At 37.2% G+C, this 23,772-nt stretch overlaps 4 non-coding genes across 4 annotated transcripts; all 4 read right to left on the reverse strand.

Moving 5' to 3' along the window:
- Window positions 1-4,345: 4,345 nt before the first annotated feature.
- On the reverse strand, window positions 4,346-4,434 carry LOC149007288 (small nucleolar RNA snR60/Z15/Z230/Z193/J17). Its single transcript, XR_016175390.1, has one exon. It is a non-coding gene; the product is annotated as a small nucleolar RNA snR60/Z15/Z230/Z193/J17 (small nucleolar RNA).
- Window positions 4,435-4,504: 70 nt separating this feature from the next.
- Window positions 4,505-4,588, reverse strand: LOC149007289 (small nucleolar RNA U83). The gene has a single exon (XR_016175437.1). It is a non-coding gene; the product is annotated as a small nucleolar RNA U83 (small nucleolar RNA).
- Window positions 4,589-4,834: 246 nt separating this feature from the next.
- On the reverse strand, window positions 4,835-4,929 carry LOC149007290 (small nucleolar RNA Z43). Its single transcript, XR_016175387.1, has one exon. It is a non-coding gene; the product is annotated as a small nucleolar RNA Z43 (small nucleolar RNA).
- An 11,998-nt stretch (window positions 4,930-16,927) lies between these two features.
- Window positions 16,928-17,000, reverse strand: TRNAV-UAC (transfer RNA valine (anticodon UAC)). Its single transcript has one exon. It is a non-coding gene; the product is annotated as a tRNA-Val (tRNA).
- Between the last annotated feature and the right edge of the window lie 6,772 nt (window positions 17,001-23,772).

Below are 23,772 nucleotides of genomic sequence, written 5' to 3' on the forward strand. Positions count from 1 at the left end.
TGAAGAAGTATTTATGGATCTATCTCCAGGACACTCACTCTCTAGAACATAAAAGTAATTTTTTCGGCAAACATAACAAAGCAATATAGGGGCTCAAGCAGTCTCCACGTGCCTGGTAAGGTAAGTTAAGTTCTACTCTTTTAAGTTTTGGTTTCAAAAAATTGTGATTCGGATCATTCATTATTTGTAAGGAGAAATGACCTAGGTATTTGTCATACTTGTGTATGTTGTTGACATTGTCATTTCTAATGACGAATTACAAGAATAGAAGCCTCAAATGTCATTTGAATAAAAAAAAAATTGACATCAAAGACATAGGTAGACTGCAATATTTTTTGGAAATTGAAATAGCCCACTCTAGTAAGGGTCTATTTCTATGTCAAAGAAAATGCGCATTTGACTTGCTAAAAGAAACAAGAAAGTTGGGGGTGTCATCTACTGAGTCTCCAAAGGACTACAATAGCAAATTTATTGGAAATGTGACTCCATTACAAGATATTGGCCGATTTCAGAGGTTAGTTGGGAAACTAATCTATTTGACCATTACAAGACCTCATATCACCTATGTAGTGAGTTTATGTGAGTAGATTCATGCATGGTCCAATAGAAAGACATATGGATCTTGTAGATCGAATTCTCTACTACTTGAAGTCTTGTCCTGGATGTGGTAATTGGATGAAGAAGAATATCCATACCAATATTATTGGTTACTATAATGCAAATTGGGCAAGAAGTCAACAAGAAGTTTATGTACATTTGTAGGAAGAAAACTGGTCACTTGAAAAAGTAAAAAGCAAATAGTTATAGCCAAATCAAGCGGCGAAGCATAATATAAGGCTATGGCTTCAACAAACAAGTGATTATTTTTTTTTTTTTTGCCAACAAGAGAATTTTCATTATATAAAATGATTAAGAGACATAGAGGTTGAAGGAGACAAGGAGAGGGAGACAATGAAACAAGGTGATACTCCCCACCAATGACAAACAAGTTTGAACTTCCTAGCTCTCTTAGCTAGATAATCAGCAAGGGAGTTGCTAGACCTAGGAATGTAATGGAAATAAACATACCTAAAGTTAGAGACAAGTTTTAAGATCTTTAATAATAAGCCTTTACACATCCAATCTAAAGAGGTAGAAACACCTAATAAAGCATATCCTACAGGTTTAAAATCAGAGTGCACTATATCAAGAGCCCCAATTTGAAGAGCTAGAAGCAAGCTGTCTCTAATGGCTTGAAGTTCCAAAATAGTTGCTGAGGCACCTTCAATGCCCCTACACTGAGTTCCTACAAAGTTGCCTTGCGAATCCCATATAATACAGCCTCTCCCACTGAAAAGAGTCACTCTCCCAAGAGCCATCGACAAAGATTTTAAAAACATTTGTAATATCATCTCTATGAGCTATCTGTCCTAGAATCCTCTCTCCTCTTTGGAATTTATATCCACAATAATGTTGAATTTCTACATATAAATGAATGAGCTAAAAGTACACATGATAGAGGGAGTTAAACCTTTAAATAACATTGAGTTCCTAGTCTTCCAAATACACCACAAGAGAGCTCCATATTTGATCTAGATTATCAACATTATCATGATCTTTAAAAGTATACGAAATGAAACTAATCCAATCATGTAGAGTATCGCCTTGAAGATTAGAAACATCAGTTTCAAGTGGGGATAGCCTCCAACACTCCTTAGCATGGCATGTCCAACATTCTCAATAGCTGAACCACAAAATAAACAAAGGGCAGTTTGGGAGTAGTTTCGTCGAAATAAAAAATTTCCAATTGCAAGAGACCCATAAGCTGTTTTTCAAAGTAAATGTTTTACCTTTGGCAAAGTTGGAATTTCCAAATTCTCTTCCAACAAAAAGGAGAAGAGGAGGAAGAGACGTAGAAGAAGCCGCAAGAAGACGGTGTGAAATGAAGACCAAATAATAGAGTACCCTTCAAGTAACGCAACAATCTTTTAAGAGCAACCCAATGAGACTCCTGTGGATATGTCAAAAATTGACAGAACTTGCTCACCGCAAAAGACAAGTCGAGGCTAGTAAGAGTGACATATGGTAAACCGCTAACTAAACTATTAGCCGCAACCTCAAAGCCCTCACTTGAGAAGAAGCAAAAGTAGAGGATAATGCAGCCCAAACCTCACTAGATGTGCGAAGACCGACTTGCGAAAGACTCCGTGAGACTTGAGAGAATCCAGCTCAAGAGCGCTTGATCTTGATACTGCCAAAAGAGATAATCAAGATTTGCAGTTGGTGAAGCTAAATCAGGTTTTAAAAACGGTGAAGGCCTGGGGTTTGTATCATAGATTCATCCCATCATTCCAGAGATGGGAAGCAGAGAAAGAAACTAACTTTGCCAAACTAGATTGTTTTCAAAGTTCAACCTAATCGAAAGACAATGTTGAATGTTCAAAATTCTCATTGACGGAGAAGAAGAAACAAGTGGAGGCGCCATGGACAAAACAGAGATAACAGAATCAGAAGCCATTTTAAGGCTAGAAAAAACAAGAACTGAAGAAAATATCAAGAAGCGAGAAAAGAGAAACTCAAGAGTAAACCTTCGATGATGATCTCAAAGTGAGATTATGATCTAATATATGAAAATATTCATATAATTATATGTATTAATACTACTAACCTACTATACTCTAATTCAAGGCCTAGACCATCCTTGCACGATTAAAAATAGTCGAGCATGTTACTATACCAAATAGGCGAAGAAATTGCTTAGAACACACAAATTACCTTTACTTGCTGCTGAGTAATTTTATAGGGTCATGCACATTTTTATTTATGGAAAACTTCTTCCATCTGTCATGTCTAAGGCTCTTTTTTGTATCAATTACAAAATTTTTCTTGGCATCTATTATTAGTTTCGTTTTTATTTAAATAATAAAAAAATGATCAAAATCTATAAGACATTTTGTGATTATGTTGAGAATTTTATTATCTTCATTTATACAAAAATTTACTTAAAATTAAGATGGAAGTAAAATAATCTATACATTTTTTTTTTATAATACACAACATATTTTTTTCCTCATTTGTTTCTAATACTTTTTTATTTTATCATACTAAACTTACTTTTATTCCATAATTTATTTTGATAAAATTCACCAAACTATTTTTCATTCTTGATCTATAATAAATTCTTATACTTATTTCTTTTAAATTAAGATAGTAAAAAATGAAAATTGATACCAAACAGAACCTAAATCTAATTCGCTGACAAATTGGCTTACATCCAAACAGTGAATCACAACCCTTTTTTTTTTGGTATAAACAACCCATGGCTTTTACGGTAGGAAGAAAACAGAGATGTACCGCCGAGGATATTTTTCATATATTTAAGAAGACACGATCTCTTTCTTCTCTACGTTGACCTAAGGGCGTAATAAGATGATTCATTGCAGCTTCCTTTATCAATTGATTCAGACCTAAAATAATTTATACTGTTTTTCTTTTTCAATTGATTCAGACCTAAAATAATTTATACTGTTTTTTCTTTTTCAATTAACCCTGCCTTCATTTCCAAGTCTATAACTGCTCGCATTTGCCCAATGCAACTTAGCCACCCCCATTGTTTCCACATCGTTGCTCAGTTTTGAGTAGCTTCTGTAATTCCTGTCTTCTTTGTTTGCTTTCGATTCGTAAAGCGTCTTGACAGAGTTTCACATTTTGTAGCTCAAAATTTTGGGAATTTTAGATTGTTTTGAACTTCGATGCAGATCAGAGTCCCAAAAACAACCTGATTTAACCATTTTGTTCTTCCGGTGAATTTTCGAACCGATTTCTCTGTATTGGGCAGTCAAACCGATCAAGGAGGTTCATTCGGGCTTTGTTAAACTCAATAATTTCATTTCCAATTCTTGTTTCGAATAAAACTACCTTTTGTACTACTAAATCTGATCCCCCATGGAAGTTCTTCCGAGCTTCCCAGATTTCTGACGATAGCAAGGATCAGCTGCCATCCTCGCGATTATTATTCATTTTCCCCTTATTTCGTCTGCTTTGAGATCTTCGGCAGCCTAAACAAACTTTTTTCTCTTCGCAAAACAACGGCTCAAATTGTCTCAAACAGAACTCTGAATATAGACCAAATTGATTCCAGAAACCGCCAATCGAAAACCGACTGATCACAGTTAGCCTAAAAGAGATTACCAAATCGAATCCTCCAATGCACTGCATGAGAGAATCTATAAAACACTGAAATAAAACTATGTGAAAACCTCAATAAAAAAGAATTCCATCCAAATCGACTAGTTCTATCAAATGCTTTGAATTTTAGAAATCGGAAAAGTCGATTACAAACAAAGATATCAAGATCTCAAACAGAAAGAGTCATCAGATAGGAGCGAAAGACTTGCATTGTAATCAGGGATAATCATCTGAACTATGCAATATGTAAATCATCACGCGACTCTTACAGAGCTAAATCAAATTGAAGGTGAAAAAAAAAACCGTAAAGCAATAGAGAGCTAAAATCCAAGAAACAAGCCTCAGAAGGAAGGCAGTAATTAGTGTTTGTAATCATTGAAATTCAGATAACACTATACATCCAATCTTCTCATCATCGACTTAAAATTAAATCCAAAAAAAAAAGTAAATCAATAGTAAAATCAGAAGATTCAAGAGAAAATTGAAGAAAAACAGAGAGGCCTCATAGAGAAGATTAGGTTATTCAACATCAATTGTTCAGACATATGCTTGTCTTTGAATAATTTAAATCATCGGCCAATTTTCAACAAAGAAAGGAAAATCCAGAACCGCTGGAAGAGAAAAAGGAACAACAAAAACTAAAATTTGATATCAAACCTAGCGAAAGGGACTCAGTTTATGGGTGGTGATATATCAGAATGGTCGGCAAGGCAGATTAGCCATTACGACGAACGAGACCTATCACAGAAGTCATCATCGTCCCTATCGCTTCGAACTGCAACTACGAAAACCTAGAAAACTCTTGCTAAACATAAACGAAACCCTAAAATGAAAATTCGAAACTCAGACTCTCATTAGCCAAAACAAACTGAGTGTGCGAAGAATAGAGACCCTGGCATTGGTATTTATAGAGATCTTCTGAACTCTAGGGTTTCACCACGCCAAAAGACGCGGCTTTGTTCATCCAGATAGGCGGGATATACGCACAGTGCGCATTACGCACCAGGGGAGATTTTTTTACGGAAATAACAGTATTTTTTATTTTTATTTTTATATTTTAGCTGACAAGTTTATATTAAGAAGGAATATTACTAATATAGGTAGTCGGATTATGTGAACCCAATACCTCTTCATGAGGTTCATCTGGGCCAACTTGCACACAAATTAAAACCTAAAGGGAGTTTTGTCATACAATGATTGAACTCATGATCTCTTTACTGAGAAGTATGGATCTTACCACTTTACAAACCCTGCAATATCGTACACATGGAATCTAGCATTTTTTTTAATAAGTCAAGATCACCTCTTTGTCGAATGAGTGCTAAGGTCTTTCACCATATATATTATGTGGACCAATGCGGGACTCATTGTAGGTCTCACCTCTGAGTTATTTTATTATATTTAGAGATGGGGTCTACATTAAAACTTTAGATAAATTAATATGAGGACTAAAATATAGATAACACAATTATAAGTAAATTATAAAAAATATGTATATTAAAATAAAGCATAGGGACTACAATTGTGGGAGAAAAACCTTAAAAATCATGAAAGAAAAATGTGGGAGAAATTGTAGGAAAAAAAGATAGATTTGAAGTCTATTTATTAACTAAATAAGGAAAACAGTCAATTTCCATAAATTAACTACAAAAAAAAATTCAATGATTATGATTAGATCTAATAATATTAATGGTTGAAATTCAAACATCTAATTAATAACACTTAAAATTTAAATTGCTATTAGTAGGAATTGAAAGTTTAGAAATTCAAAAATAGAATTAAATGATTACCATTAGATCTCATAAAATTGATGGTTGAAATTTTAAATGAGATTTAAATTTCTATTAATAAAAATGAAAATTTTAGGAGAAAGATTGGGGATTAAAAAAAATCAATGATTGTGATTAGATCTGATAAAATTAATGGCTGAATAATTCTGACCAAATTTAAATTGCTATTACTAGAATTGAAATTCTATGAGAAAGAAAGAACAGGAAATAAAAGAAATTTTCAATTATGCTTTATAAAAAAGAATACTAGAAAAATCCTGAGTGTGAGAGAGGGGAATTCATTCGAGAAAAAAAGAGTGAATACCTGATAATTGTTGAGAAGATTTAGGATGACTCCAATGTCTACTAACTACTCTAATGTTTTGTGAGACGTGTGAGATAAAAAAATAAAAAAAAAAGGAAGAGAAAAAATAGGAAATAAAAGAGGAGATTAGAAGAGAATAAATATGAATTAAAATATGAGAGAATAAATAGGGTGAAATTCATGGATCGTGAGTTAGTTTTTAATTAGGATTTAACTTTTTATTTCTTAAAACTGGGGTTTAATGGTAAGTTGGTAATTGTCAAATAAATGACTAAGAATGACATATATACCTAGCATCTTTATTTTAAACTTTTATTTTCAATTTTTTTTTTGGGAGGGGGCAAATAGCGGTATTTCACATGTGAAGTGAGAGAAACAAGGAGAAAATATAGGACTAATCCAAATTTAAAAAAAAATCCATGGCCCCAATGTGGCTCCGCCATTGAACATAGGTTGTTCCATTGGTAAGACCAACATCTTTTAGTGTAGAAGTCACATGTTCAAATCTTATTGTTGTTATATATCATATTCTCAATCCTTATATGAAAAGTGTCTTTGTATCTAAAAACAATTTCTCTCACTTTTTTTTTTTTTTTTTGGGGGGTAAGAGAACTGCATTTATAAAAAGACTACCTAGAGATACAACCTAGTGGTAGGAAATCCACTAGCTAGGAAGAGGAAACAGGCCAAACAGTCAAACTCGGCACTGACCAGGCCCTCCCAACCAAGGTGTCTGCTAGAACATTAGACACTCTTGAAATAAAAAGAAAATTACATACATCAATAGTCTAACACAACCATAAAATGCCTCCTAAAATAAGACAAACATCTTAGTCTAAGTCCAAATTGATGCATCCACCTATATCCACATCGAATCGCATCATGTAGAGCGTCACGTAGGCACAAAACTTGGCCCATTAAAATAGATGAATAATTTTTTGGATCCAAAACAGCATGTAGCAGAATTCATGTTGGAGAAAGAAAAGCATAAGTATAACCAATCCCATTTCGCTCTTCAGATGTTGTAAAACTAGCATTACACAACACTGTAAGCATTGTAGATATAGATTGGGAAAAAAATAGAAGGAAAGACATCTGATTTAAGCTGTTGTCCACTTGTTGAGAATCCACCCGTGGACCATCAGCTCCTTTTTTTTCCTGCAAAATCTTCAAGAATTCATCTGCAGCCCTTTGTGCTTGTTGAGCAACCACAATCGAAGAAGTGTTCTTTTGTCAAAAAATCAACAAATTACGAGCAAGCCATATATGCCATATTAGGAAACCGAATCTTGTACAAATTGCACGAAACTCCTCCTTACCTAATCGCTTGAAATTCATCCATTCAAATAAAATTAGGTAAAGAAGGAGAGGAACCTGGCGGTGGTGAGTACCCAACCGAATTACCATACCAAACGGCAACCCAGAAAAATATGTCCCATTGTTTCAAGCTCTCAACAGCAATTACATGATGGATCTAAGGGGACTCGTCTCCTTTGCAAGGCATCACCACTTGCTATAGCATCCACACAACATCTCCACAATAACCTGTTGATTTTGGGTAAGGTTTGGCACGACCAAATGGTCTTCCACACAAATTTCGAAATTGTTTTGAAACATAAGACATTGTTGTTGCCCACATTTGTTCTGGCAATTTTTTTAACATATAATAACAACTCTTCACCGAAAAAAATGCAATTACGTGATGCACACCAATGTTGTTCATCTTCCTGTTGGAAGATATTCAAATTTGTAGAAAGAATTTGATCCACATTAAAGTGAATCACATGTAAGGGTGTCGATTCGGTACCAAAACCGTTTAAACCGTATCGTACGAAACCGATTCAAAGTTCGGTATTATTCGTAGCGAAACCAAATTTGGTAAATTTGGTAATTCGGTATGATATGGTTTCGGTATAAGGTATCATACCATATACCGTATCGGAAAATCGAATACCAAATTTTGTACCGTATAACCCAATAACCTTATAACCCTAACTTTACTCAACTTCATCTATTCGTCACTTTGAAGAATTAGAGTTTAGAGACAGAGAATAGAGAGAGCTCTCGCCTCTCGTTCTTCCTTCTTCCGTCTGGGTAAGGGTAAGTTGCAAGCTTGCAAGTTTGCAACTGCATCGCCTCTCGTTCTTCGTTCTTCCTTCTTTCGTCTGGGGCTTCTTTTTCTTCCTGCTCTGTTCGTCAAACTCCGGTGGAAGGCCCGTTGAACACCCATTCAACTCCCAATAAAGGCTTCCTTCTTTGATTAATCGGTTCCTCTCTGTAAGATCTGCATTCCAGACCAAATATGGAGACTGATCACTAACTCATAAGGTACTTTCTAACAGTCACAACTTCATATTCGATATATGGATTCTTGAAATTGGGCATTCTTGTGGCTATATCCCATTGGAGAAGCACCTTTAAAAATTATGGATTTTTCTTTTCAGGCCACTACAGTAGTATCATATAGAACTCGTGTGGAGCACTATTAACTTTTGGGTCCATTAGGGCTGCAACTGGGCCGGGCTTTTGCAATCCCAAGCCCAGCCCTATATGTTCTAATCTGAGCCCATTCCCACCCTAATTGGCCCTAATTGGGCCAGGTCAAGATGGCCCTGGCCCTGACCCTGATTAGCCCTGATTGGCCCTTATTATCCCTGATTGGCCCTGTCCCTGGCCCTAATTGGCCCTGACCCTTATTAGCTTTGTCCCTGGCCCGATTGACCCTAGGACATGCCCTAATTGACTATACTGAATCGACACGCTTAATCACATGTTGCCACAAAACATCTTCACGCCAAGATCTCATATCATGGTCAATAAAATCTTCTATAGATGCAATTGTGGAGAAAGGATTAAGAGGGGTAGGCAGTTTCATACCTCCATCAAAACGCATCTAGTTATTAGTCCAAGGGTTAATATGATCTCCTCTACCTATTGACCATCCCAAACCTTTAGATAGAGCTTCCTTCCCCCAAATTATACTTCACCATCCTCAACTAGGATTATTTCCCACTGTAGCATTTAAGAAATTTGTACGTGGAAAATAAACAACATTCAAGAATGAAGAAAGAAGAGAATTTGGATTAGACCAAATCCTAAATGCCGTTTTAGAGAGCAAGGATTGATTATGATTTATGAAGACTTGAATCTCTAAAACCCACACCTCCTGATTGTTTTGATTTGCACATCTTATCCCAATTTAATCAATGAATTTTCCCTTGATTTTTTGAATCTCCCCAATAAAACCTTGCAGATGATCTATTGATTTCTTTATGAATCGATTGAGGAAGTTTAAAATGAGACGAAGCATACACTAGTATCCCTGAAACTACTGACTTGAGAAGAATTTCCTTCCTAGCATGGCTTAGCAGCTTTGACTTCAAGCCATTGATCTTGACATCCACTCATTCTTTAAGATCTTTAAACAACTGTGCTTTTGATCCACCAAGATCAGTTGGCAAACCAAGATATTTCTTTGGTCCCAAATTATATAGAATATGCAACACACGAGAGAACTAGTGTTGGAATCGAAGTTGAGTGTTTGGGGAGAACGTTAGAGATGACTTCTGCAAATTTACAGCTTGACTAGAACCTTTACAATACACTTGAAGCAAGGTTTCAATTGCATGAACTTGTTGAAGAGAAGCTTTTGTAAATAGTAGTGGAAAATCTGCAAATAGCAAATGATAAATGTGTGCCCCCTATTCCGAACTCTTACACCCACAATATAGTCATTTACTTGTGCATGTTGAAGTAGACAAGTAAAAGCATGAGTACATAAGATAAATAAAGTTGAAGACAATGGATCGCCTTGATGAATACCACGAGACGGATTCACAGTAGCACGAATAGCTCCATTAATGAGAAGTTGATAAGATATAGATCGAAGACTTCCCATAATCATATTCACAAATAATTGGCAAAACCCATCTTCTGCAAAAGATTATCAAGGAATACCCAATCCACTATATCATATGCCTTCATCATCATATCCAACTTCACAGCCATATATTTTGTAGGGTTGAATATAATGGAACAGTTTGTGAGCAATGAAGACATTATCAAAAATGCATCGCCTAGGAATAAATATAAATTGGAAAGGACTTTAACATCCTCAAGAATTCCCTTCAAGCGAGATGCAATAATCTTTGTCATTACCTTACTCACCACCATGCATAAAGCAATTGGCCGGAATTGAGATGCATTTTACGGCGAATAAACCTTTGGGATAAGGCAGAGAAGAGTTTCATTTAGAATAGAAGGAATAGTGCCTGTAGAAAAAAAAAATTCCAGAACCACCGCATATTTTTGAAAAAAAGCTGGAGGGAAACCATCATTCCATGGAGACTTCCACAGACTCATCTCAAAGAGAATATTCTTCACTTCTCCAATAGTTGGAGTCGCATATAGATTAGTATTAATCTCATCCGAAATAATTGGATCTACTGTTTCCAAGATTGTCTCCAGTGCTCCCATATTAGTTCACTTTGCTTGGTAGATTCCAAAATAAGAAGTGAGGAAAGTTTGATAAATTTATCCAAATCAGACGTCCAATTGCCATCTTGATCTTGCAGAGAGAGAACCTGATTTTGTTGCCTTCATTGAATTGTAGATAAATGGAAATATTGGGTATTTCGGTCACCTTCAGATAACCATTGATTCCTTGATTTATGTTTCCAAAAAATCTCCAATAAATCAAATAGATTCTGATTTAAGCATTTGTTTTGAATAGCAATACCATCAATCAATCGATAACATTCAAATTTAGCAATAGAATCCATAGTTGATTTAATTTTGCTATGAAGATTCCCAAACACAGTACGATTTCAGTGCTTATACTTCTCATGGCAACTGCTTAATTTATTATGAATAATATTAGAGGGGGTCGCACCCAAATTCGATGACCAAGAATCTTTAAAGCAACCTCTCCACAATTTGGGTGAGATAACCAAATTGCCCCAAACCGAAAAAGTTTTTGACCTATAAAGTGACCACCATGCATATCCAATAATATAGAAGAATGATTAGATCCTATAGGAGCTTTCACAAAATATGTTGCACTAGGGTAAGAGTTTTCCATTATGAGTTCTTTAGAGCCCTATCTAGTAGAATTTGTACATTTGCATCCCTAGATACGTCTGTGTGACCAAGTGAATCTAAGCCCATGTGTTGGAACACCTACTACTTCACAATTATTAACAAATGAACAAAAAGGAGAGAGTTCATCAAATGAAGTAGGGGTGCCACCTTGTTTCTCACGCCATTGCAAATAAGAATTAAAATCACCTACAAGAAGCCATGGTGAATTCCTTTGTCTTCCCATTGATTCCAATAAATTCCAAACAAGATGGCGTTGTGATCTTACTGGATCACCATAAACACATGAAAGATGAAAAGAATTGGAACCTGGAGGAGTAATCTGAACATCAATGAGGCGAGATGATATCAAGTGTGTTTGAATCTTCACAAAATGTTTCCATAAAATAACCAAACCACCTAAAGCACCAAGAGAGTCATATCCAATATAATAATCCATCCTCAATGTCTGACAATGTCTCTTGACATTGGCAACACTACACTTAGTTTCCATAAGAAAAATAATGTCTACATTATTATCATGGAAAAGAACTTTAAGCATACGAACTATTAAGGGATTCCCAAGTCCCTAACAGTTCAAGCTTAAATTTTTCATGCTGCCTGTGGGCCTACAATTCAGAGCCCACAGGTGTAGAGTGTGAAGAGATGTCCGAGTCATGATCCATGTCATCCACATGTAGCTGACTTATTTTATTATTATCATGAGATAAATGGAGAATTGGATCAGGTGATACAATATCCAAACATAGCACAATATTTGGCTATTCAATAGTAGAATAATCATGTTGGCTTAGTTGAACATCACGTAGAGGTGTAACAAGATCTTGAATCGGTTATTGAACCAACTCTTGATTGCCACAATGTTGAGTGGTTATCCTTGGCAACATAACATTATCCAAATCATTACCACTTTGGGATCACAATGTTGAGTGGTTATTTTTGGTAGCATAAAATTATGTGATTTATAACCACTTTGTGGGCCCATGTGCTCCAATAATTGGGAGTTAGAGATGCACTCCATTGGGTAATTAGCAAGAGGTAGTTTTTGATAACTACCATGTTCACCTCTATGTTGCATTTTTGTCGCAGGTACATATAGATCATGACTAGTAACCGCCTAACCTATAATTTGATACGGTAATGCTTGGAACTAACTTGTAACCAGCTCATTCATTCAGCGACTAGTCCGATGGAACCTACTTTCTCCGGCAACCACATGGCAATTTTTGTAGAGGAACCCATTGATTCTGTTAGCCTTAGCGATTCCATTGTCAAGTTACAAGCAATATCCAACATTGTTGTAGAAGGAGGAATGGCACGCAGGCCTGAAAGTTTCAATATCGGTTTACTCGAACAATCCTCCATAATGTTGCAACCATGAATGTTACTATGATCATGACAACAATCATAATAATAAGGACACTTTAGGTATTCATGTGTGGTGAAACCACAAAAGTAACAATAGTTTGGAAGACGTTCGTACAAGATTTTCAGTGGAATACGTTGGCCATTACTTCGTTGAATGAACAATGCCAGCATCAAAGGTTGAGAAATAGTAAGCATAACACGATAAAAGATAGTACGTTGTCCATTCTCAAAACCTGAAAGTTCTTGCAAAATGTGAACTTTTCCCAATTTTGATGCTAACTCTACAATCTTCAAGTCTTTTCAAAATGCCATGGGAATAGAGTGTATTTGAACCCAGATTTGGAATTCATTGAAAGAATAAGATTCATCCATGTTCCATTTTTCTAACAGTAAGATATTGCCATTCACCGACCAAAGTATTGTACGAAGAACGTTTCACAAATCAACTGGATGGCCAAAATGGAAGACAAATTCATCATTCATCTCAAAAATGGCGCAATGGTGCTTCCACTCTATCGTCAGACTAAGCATCGTACACAGCATAACCACCCGCGGAATCTTCAATGTAATTGTCGTAACCGCAATCACCTTCATGGAGATATGTCTCTTCTCCCTACGCTTTTTCGTACGAGCAGTCATGATACTCAGAACCTGTAGAGAAATCTAACAATACATAGCACAAAAAGAATGAGTTTCAAAAGAAACCCAGTAAGGCAGTTAATCCATAATAACATAAATAGCAGTATTTCAAAGCAAAGTAAGATGCAATGTGTTATGAAACATATGATGCAATATGATTCTAACTCTATGTATGCTGGTCTCTATTGGCAAACATGCTTTAAGTCATAAACCGTACTTCTTTGGGAAGGTTTCAATCACTCATCATCAGTTGATAATGGGTCTGGCATCCCTCGGGACATTCCATGGCTGGGGTTTAGGTCACCGCTCTCTCACATCACCATTGGTCTAAGTACTGGTGCATGTCAGGGTCAAAGCCTAGCCAAATGCAAGTCTTCTACTTAGTCACATCAACTCAGACCCAGATACATCCATTCCTCGCCCATGGCGATCCTTTCCGGTATCCTTCACACTAGAGTCCTCATAGTCCCTGACTATGGACTCATCAACCCTATTGGTTATCCACATATGGTAAATGGGAAGTTCTCATGTCCTCTCAAGGGTTGGTTACCGGTCTTGAGCGCCCATGAGCCCAAGTCTATCCATATGCAACCCTACCAATGAATAGCCCCCACAATGTGATTCCTGTCCCCTCACGGGTTGGTTACCGGTCTTGAGCACCCATGAATCCCCATTGCTACCACGGGTCATTCGGTCTCAATACCCTTCCGACTAGGGTCTGATATAACGGGACATCCTAGATTTGTCAACCAACAATTTAGAAAGGTATCCAAAGGGCATCTCCGAAAACATCCCATAATATTCCCGTAGGTGTCCAAGGACATAAGTGTCAAAAGAACACCTCCCCTTTCCAAACCATACCTAATCATTCATATCACAAATATAGTATCTTCTTATATGGAAAGAAATCAATAACAACATCCAACTTATATATAATTGGTAAGTAAATCATACATGAACTAATTAGCATAAACAATTATTGCTACTGTAATCAAGTAGTTGCATCAGTAGTAAGTCAATATAAGAATCTATTTATGGAAATAAATCAAGAGAATCAAATATGGAAACCAAATCATGCAATCTATGTAATTAAGGAAATAACTATCCTTACCTTATATAATTCACAAAGGATCTTGGGAATAAAAGGAGATCTTGTCTAAACTTGGAAAGAAAGTCCTAAACAAATATAAATAAATAAATAAATAAATAAATAAATAAATAAATAAATATATATATATATATATATAGGAAAGATACCTAGAAGGAAAGAGATTGAATCATCCAAAACAGACCAAATATGAGGTTGCTGTCCTCATTGGTCGATTGATTGGTCTACTAACTCAGTTGACCAAGTAGTCGACCAACTGAGTCAGTGACTGATAAAATCAGAGGTTTCTGATTAAAAATCCGAATTTGGTGATTCAAAAGGACTTCAAACAAGAGGGAATATGCAAGGATAATATGTTGGTCTATAGAAGACTTCAAAACCCTAATAATATCAAGTCTTCATGTCACAAAATAGGAAACAAATATTTACCATAATTAGATCAATCATGGTTCTTGAAGAAATCATAGCAAAATCATGGACGAGAAGCTATAGGATGATGGATTACTAATTTGATAAAGGATTCATGAAAAGCGTGCATATATCTTCTAGAAAAACAGATCTAAGACTAAAGAACATTGAATCTGAAAAGGGAAAGAAGATGAATACATGGTTTTCCTTCAAAAGCTAGTGACGATCTTGATGAAGATCATCCATCAAGCTTTAAATCCTTAGGAAAAGAGAGGAGATGACTAGAGTGATGGTTGCAACAGAGATGCAACATCAATTCTACTGTCCTCAAACAGAAAAGGAAAGAAAAACAATGAAAAATCAAAGATGAGAAGAAAGGAGGATGATCACATACCTTTTTGTGTAAATGCAAGAGATTTGACGAAGATCCATCAAGAAAATCACCAAGGATGCAGAGGAGATGACTTGAAGAGGGCTCTGGTTCGTTCCAAGGAGTTTGGAGGCACAAAAGACGAGTTAGACTCAAAGTTGGACTTAAATGGAGAAGCCAAGACCTAATTCAGCAAAACAGATCCCATTGGTCGACTGGCCCAGTCGACCAAGTAGTTGACCAACCAGTACAACAAGTCCAAAACAGGGAATTGAAGGCTCAGATCAAATCCAAACATGAAGGGGTTTTGCACACACAATAAGTTGCTTACCTAGTAGTATGTAGAAATGCATTCAAACCAAGTCAGAGAGTACTCCAAGTCCATCAACTAATTTCATCTTCAATAGGGTGCAGTTTTCATAAATGGAACACTGTCATCCACACTCATGGATTCTAAGTCAAACACCATGTCTTCCACTGAGGTGGCCCATAGTTGACTTCTTGCCTTGCTTCGAGTTGTCGGACCTACAAACAACAGGGTTTCCGGGTCAAGGTTAGGGCTAGGTTTCACAGACACCCCTACCTACAATCCCTAAAAGCTAATGTTGTTGGCTTGGCTCAATTTCAATCCCCCACTGCCCCTAGCTTGGCCCCACTTTTGGGACAAATTCCATTCGATCTCAAATTCTCAATGCAAAACCACTCTACCTTGGGCTTGGCCCCACTTCTAGGAGAGATTCCACTTGATTTGACTATGGAAATGAATCTGAAAGAAGTGGTAAGGATTCACTTTTTCTGGAGGAATAGAAGCAAAAATTTTGAAGGGGAGTAAGAGTAAACAAAGATTGCCAAGTTACAAGGCTTGTGTGGTTCTTATCTCTCCTTGGCCTCGCAGTTCCACATACTAGCATTTCTCTTCCTTGTTTCATAGAGACATGGAGTAAGGTGGGAGAAAACAAAAGGCAAAACAACATATTTCATGTCTTGCTGCTCACATCTGTTGTGAGTTTTTGAAAGCCAGGAATAGGATGCTATTCGAAGGGAAGAGGCTGCTTCCTATGTAGATCTTGCAACAAGCAACTAGAGCTGCACTGGAGTTTTTGATATGCAACGTCCATATCTTCAGAAGGCAAACAGCAGTTCTGGGACCCCCTCCCCCTCCTTTGCGGTATTTCAAGCTAGACACCGATGCATCATTAAAGAAGAGCAAGGTTGGCTTGGGTTGTTATTGTTGCATCTTGTATTCCTTAAGCTTTCAAGACAATTGTGGAGGGTAAAGCTTTGAGCATAAGGGAGGGACTATTATTTGCAACATGTGAGGGCATAGACGACATCACGGTCAAAAGCAATTGCCAAGATCTTATTAGAATGCTCAATTCTGAAGCGCAGGTTCCTGCTAGTTTGCTCAGTGAAGTGGAGGGACATTAATCATCCATCCTCCTATTTTCTTTCTTAGTTTTGGTTTTATTCCTAGAGGGTGTAACCATGTAGCTTATTCTTTAGCTCGGAGGACAGTCTCCTTAGCAGTAGGAATGACTGGCCATTATCAACTCTTGGATATTAGATTTGTGTAAATCTGATTCCTTGCGCTCTTCTAGCATGCTTGAATCAAGTCTTCTACCCCCCAAAAATAAAAAAGAGTAAATAAGTAAGAAAATCTCTCTTATTCAAAGAGATGATGCTGCCCAGGATCGAACTGGAGACCTTCAGTGTGTAAGACTGACGTGATAACCACTACACCACAGCATCAAAATTTGTTAAATGTCTTTCTTCTAAAATAATGTCAGCTGAGCTACTAATGTTTTCCCTAGGATTTCAGTCTGTAAAACAAAGATGAATACCTTATAAATAATGAAACGGTAAGGGTAGAGGTTCTTACACTTGTTCACTATATAATTACAAGGAAGATCCATCTCTAAGCATTGATATGGTGAACTCCGTATTCAACCTCTTTATAATATATTAGCTTATTGTATGATTGTGAGTAGGGATGTCAACAGTTCAGTTTGGGGCTATTCCGGTTTGGGCTTAACAGTTTCGGGCTAAGAAACACTAAGACCAAACACCACCCGTTTAAAAAATAATGGCTCCGATTTAGTGCGGTTTGGATTTGGGCTAACTAACGATTTGGTCTTGGGTTGGGGTGTTTTGAGACCATTACCAACTCGTTATCAAACCATTAGAGCCTATTTCGAATTAAAATTCATATGGAGTCTTGAATCTTGCCTCTTGGGCTTAAGATCCAAACAAAGGATATTTTTTTATGAGAACAAAAATTAGCATTAATAAAAGTGGGTAATGCAACCTTGTCTGTCCTATATATAAGTTGTACTAGCATCTCTCACTCAGTTAAATGTTGGGTTACTTGTGTAAGGATTGTCTCTATTAGTGGCCAGCCTCAGATTGCTGAGTAGCCATCTAAAAACACTAGAAACACATGTGAATTGCAAAGATGTAACTCAACAATCATGTTTTGCTACCAACTTCTTTTAATCATCTTTATTTTTTTAATTGTTTTAGTTAGAAAATATGACAATGGATAACAAGCTTGAGTATATAAACCCTATGGCACACATAGGAATAAAAGCTCTCTCTCTTTCTAAATAATTATAAGTTTATAATGGGTTGGTCCAAACCAGCCTGAACCATTCTATTTTCTGCCCTTCAACTTGTAGCCAGCCCATTAAGTTTTGGTTTGGATTGGTTCGGCTATAACAGGTTGGTTCGGTTCGGTCTACAAATTGACACCCCTAATTGTAAGCCACACGAATAGAAATGGCTTAGGATGTGATGTCACGCCCCACCCGCCGGTATCGGTCTCTCCTGACAACCCGTGGGTGCGATCCATAGTCACAAGATCTACGGTTTAACAATCAGTGATAATAAATGCACATAATAATAAATCAAGAGCAAGAACAAATTTAACAATTAAATAAAAAGGATTATACAAGTGTCCAAAATCCCATGAGGAAAGAATATGACTAAAGGAATGAATAAGATAAACGTGTCCAAAAAGGGTATCTTAGCGGAAGCAAAAGAAATCAAAATTTAATTGTTATTTTGTTCTTTCTCAAGGATGTTACTCTTCTCTTCTAATCTCTTGATGAATGGAGTCATAAATCTTTCCTTCATCGACTTATCGAAATGGCGAACCACCTGGATCTTTTTGCCATCAATAGGAACTATAACCGTACTCCATGCACCCATAGGTGGCTTCGTGTTATGCGTTGCTACCTCCCACTGACGTCTCCAGAGTCTCTTCAAGGGGGTTCTCCCAATTATATGGAATTTCTCTCATTTCAATATAGCCATCTAAATAATATAACAATAATTCACAAAAGGATGAGTTCTGACGAACTCAGTGAGACAACAAATCTCATATACATATGTCAACGTCATATCATGGTAAATAACATAAAGGAAAGATGACATACATAAGTATGGATGCGTCTAGTAGCTAACCATGCAAGTCTTTAGTTTGACAGACATGCTTTAAGATATACATTAGCCCTCCTTTGGGTAGGTCTAGTCACTTTGATCCCTCAAGGATTGGTTACTTCTATTGGGATCTCGGGCAAGGGGTTCGATTCTCGTCAATCAACCATGGCTGGGGTTTAGGTCCACACTCTCTCACCGGAACCATTGGCATGAGTATTGGCACATGTCAGGGATTCTAACCCAATGCAGGGTCCTACACATAATACATTTGGTCAGATAGTTTCCTATGGCACCAACCAACTCGGTTTAGTATCCTTCTCCACCTAGGAATAAGAATCCTCATGGACTGACTACCTTTGTTGGACTCCATTCCCTAACCCTATGGTCATCCACATATTTTTGGGGTAGATGCTCTCATGTCCCCTCACGACTCCTAAGCCTCTTATTGGATGCCCATGAGCCCAACCCTACCAATGCATGATCAACAGTGGACCACTGAGTCTCTACACAAACCGACTACCGCTGTAGGATGAAATAGAGTCACGTCACTATTATCACAGGTCATTCGGCTTCAAAACCCTTGCTAAAAGGGTAGTAGCATGTATGAGTACCTAACCATGCAGTCTGGAGCTCCTAGGTATATAATTCAGCAACCATAATAGTGCTAGGGGCATTAGAAAACAATGTCACATACCATTGTCCCTAATATCCCAAGCCAGGAATACCCAATAAGGATACCCTCAATCATAGTTACAACATATCATCATTCATTATCACATGGTAATTCAAGTACATCTAATCATCAATCACATCATATTATTATCAATGAATCATTCTAACTACTATAGCAACAAGTTATATGATCACTTATGCATTCAAAGTTATAAACAGTTCATCACATTACATCCCAATTCATATATAGAAATATAACCTTACTTATCGAAGTGAAAAACCTATTGAAAGTACAATCAAACTTCACAAATAAAAAATCCAGTAAACCTCAGAGATCACCTATATTAGGGTTAAGAAGATTCATTAAAATTGGAAGTCAAAACAGAGCAAAGACCAAGCTAATAGGGCCATTTTTACTCAGTCGGTCGCTCATGGCGGTTGGTTGGTCAATCATTTGCCCTGACCGATCGCCCCCTCTTTGGGCAAAAACTCAAATCCGAAATTTAAACTTTTGATCACCCATCCTCAATATGGTTTTGGGATGATCCAAATCCAATTTCGTCCTTAACATTCTAAAGAGTTCATTTGTGAAATCCCCGGATTTCTAACCCGTTAGCCCATGATTTCAGGACCGCGACCCAAGCCTCGAGTCGGCAACAACTATGGACCATTCGAGTCGAGCCCGAAGGTTTGGAAGAGGACCACATGATCGTGGATGAATCTAGTGATGATTTGATAACTCTCATGGAGTTTAGAAGAAGAGAGAAGATTAATCGTGATGGTGTTAAAAGGCGATTTTGGCACGTTCGTAGATCGTGATGGAAAATCCGATTAATGCAAATAAGGTATCAAATCGAAGATCGTCAAAAGGCCTTTCCAACAACCCAAAAATCAATGAATTCAGAGTCCATTTGGGGGGTCCAACCATGGACAGTAGGTTGGGCCAGTTGGGTGAACCAACCCCCACCCCATTTTCTATTTAGGGGCAAAAATGGAATTTCAGGTTTTTAAGCCTTATTTTATGTTTTAACTCATCCGTAACTGCATTTCTTTGTGCAAGAACGAGTTTGAGGTTGCGGGAAGAGGAGAAATCAAGAAGAGGAGCGATTTCCATTCTTCTAAAGGTGTTCAGTGATTCGAATCTTGGCAAAAATTTCAAGAAATGTTAGTTTTTTTTAATCCTTCTCTTAGTCACAATTTTGTGAGTATTTTCTCTCCTTTCCTTTTGAGGGATCTTGAAAGGGAAGCATGTTAGGTTCATTGCTCACTCCTTAATCCTTATTTTAATGTCCCTTTCTAGTATAAGAATTATTGGTGCAATCCCTTGCTAAGGTTGACTCATTTTGACTTCTTTGGGTCACCCACGGGTGATTTAGGAGAATGAATTTGGGACTTTTTAATCTAGATTAAATTGGATCAAATTGAGGACACCCTTATGATCGCTTTACTGCCAATTAGCTTCCTCCAAAATTTTGTTTTGTTTCGACTTCAAATCAAGGGCGAAATTATAACTTTTAGCCGATTTAGGTTAAAAGGGCGAGTTAGAACCTAGTTTTCTATTTCGGTTTTTATGGGAATATTTTAAGATATTTTTCTAAATCCCAAATTAACTCCTATTTTTATTTTGTTAATCCTCTTGCATGATTAGGGTAAATTATCCTTTGGTTATCTTCTTATGGGAAGGAAGTATTGATTTTGGAGAAAGGAATCTACTTGGAAGGTAAGGAATAACTAACCACATTATATTTAATTGATTGTTGTTATTTTATGTCTTTTGTTAAATATGAATTGCTATAATTTATGTTTATCTTACTATAATTGAGTGTGACTTTGCATAAAAGAAAGGTAAAACTATTATTTATGATGTTGCTAGTTCCTTTAAATCTATTATTGTTGCTATGAGAATGAAATGTAAATGTATGTGAAGAGAGGGGGAATATTATTATTCTCTCTATCTTATATTTTCCACTAGGGTTGTGGGTTCGCCCATTATCCTAGTAACCTTATGTGGTGCCATTCAACCCAATTGGATATTTGATAGGTGTCTAGAAGTGTTGGGCTAGGAACCCCTATGAGTACTACTACCCTTTTGGTAGGGATGTTGAAGCCGGTTAACCCATGATGCTAGTGGTTGGGTCCTGTATATCGAGCATGCCCACTATCATCATAAAGAGGTAGGGTTGCATATAATAGATAATGGCTCATAGGCGCTCAAGACCGGTAACCAACCCGTGAGAGGACATGGAGATCATCCTATCTATTATATGTGGATGACCATTGGGTTGAGGAATGAGATCCAACAGATGCCTCCCGTTGAGGATTCCATTCATAGGTGGGAAGGTATTGAACCAACAGAGCACTAGGCGTGAGGGGAGATATCCGGACCATTGTAGTACGAGACTATATGACCTTGCACTGGGCTTAGGTTTGTCCCTGACACGTGTGGAGAACCCAACAGATGTGCTTGAGTGCCGTGAGGGAAGAGTGATGAGACCACCCAAAGAAGACTGGTGTATGCTTAATTGTGTCTACTTTAGAAACTGCATTATAGAGTTAGGAACCTCATATCATCACCATGCATTTATTTAATTTATATTCTTGAATACATGATTGTCTTATGAATTATGATATAGAATATGGATGAATATATGGTGTGATTGTTAGTTACCTCATTGAGTTCTATGAACTCATTCCTTTATTTTGTTGTTTCTTTAGACTGTTTTACAGGTTATGAGGACCCCTCTTTTGTTGAGGATCTCTTATCAAGTGGCTATGGATCCGGCTGGGTGGGGTGTGACATCATCTCTTCTAAAAATATAAAAGAGGAAGATTTAGAATCCACTTCATCTCCTTCAACTAAACCAACCCTTGATTCGGATATAGGAATCCATCTTCGGGTGTGATCTAGTCACGATCATCGATGTAAAGATCCTTACCATCACTACTCACTATCTATAGAATCATGGAGGGAAGAAAAGCACACTACTAATAAAGAGAGACAAGTAGGAAGAATGTGTGATTAACTAACCTCCAATCGATTCAAAAGACTGAGCAAGAATCAACCTCCTCCATGATTTGAGAGTTCTTCACCACCAAACACGTGCATTTTGCCTCCTAACTGTCCACAATAGCCTCTACGAATAAAATAATACAAAAATTAGGTTGTCAATGGCTATTTATAGAAAGCTAGGGGAAAATGGGGTTTAATCTTGGCAATCAGACCTAGCCGGTCACTTAGGGTGGGTGGTTGGGTCAATCAACCACTTTAAGCAACCGCCCCCAAGTACTTTTCAGTTCTTGGGTGCTTTGCTCAACCGATTGATCTCCAACACTAATCTAACTTTAACTAACACGGGGGGGGGGGGGTCCTTACCTTGATCTTGGACATCTTCAAACTTGACTTGTCTTAGGCTAGAGATCCACCTTCCCAGTCCATCAATGTTTCTACCAAATCTTTTTCAGGTTCCCAATATGGTCGGTTCTTCATCGGTAGAATCCAGATCCATGGGCTCAGGGTATGGATCATAGGCTTCAATCCGGATTGCCCACAACTTCTTCCAATTGGAACTTCGAGTACTCGAACCTTCAATATGAATCCTGGGTTAGAATTACGGGGGTTGTTACATGTAAACTATGTCATATAAAAATCCAATAACACATTGTATGGATATAGGCGAAGAAAAGATCTTCACTTTTCATGACCTGGCATTCAAGAGCATGGATCCAACTGCTCAAGGGTACCTATGCCCATAGGTGATGGCATTAACTAAAAACTCTAGTGACTAGACAAAGAGAGACTCACAAGAAGAATGAAAGAAAGGGGGAGAAAGAAAGACTCACAAGAAGGTGATGACCTAGGGTTTCCTTGTTGTCGGGGACGATGATGGGAATGGTGGTTCTACAACTAAACCGTTGGTTTAGTTTAGAACTGGGTTCAAATTATCCAATTTATAGAAAAATACATCCAAGGATCAGGATTTTTTGGATGGACACGTGGATTTGCGCCGCCAGGGCTTTTAACCCAAGGGAAGACATTATTTTTTGGAGATAGCTCAGGGTGGCTCTAAAAATTTCCTTCTTTTTTTTTTTTTTTTTTGGGTATTACTTTGTTAGGGCTCTTTCTAACTACTATTTTGCAGACGTGTCATGGACCTATATACAATTGCATTCCCTCTTCCAGTGGTGGAGAGTTTGTAATGGAATCTATATGTGAACGGTCACTTTGGAACTTGTTAGTGTAGTGTGAATGGATGGATGGTCTTAGCCCAATCAGCTTGTATGGATCCTAGCTCACCCTTGTTCCAGTGTGATATCCTGAGATCAAAGCCATTCATAAGAGTGGACCGCCTCACAGGACGGTTAGCCACCTCGGAAGATGAAGTTTGTCTAGATCATGGAGGCTGGAACTTCT

This window comes from Hakea prostrata, chromosome 8 (genome assembly GCF_041222555.1).
Source record: "Hakea prostrata isolate BN-2017 chromosome 8, UWA_Hpros_2, whole genome shotgun sequence".
Lineage (NCBI taxonomy): Eukaryota > Viridiplantae > Streptophyta > Magnoliopsida > Proteales > Proteaceae > Hakea > Hakea prostrata.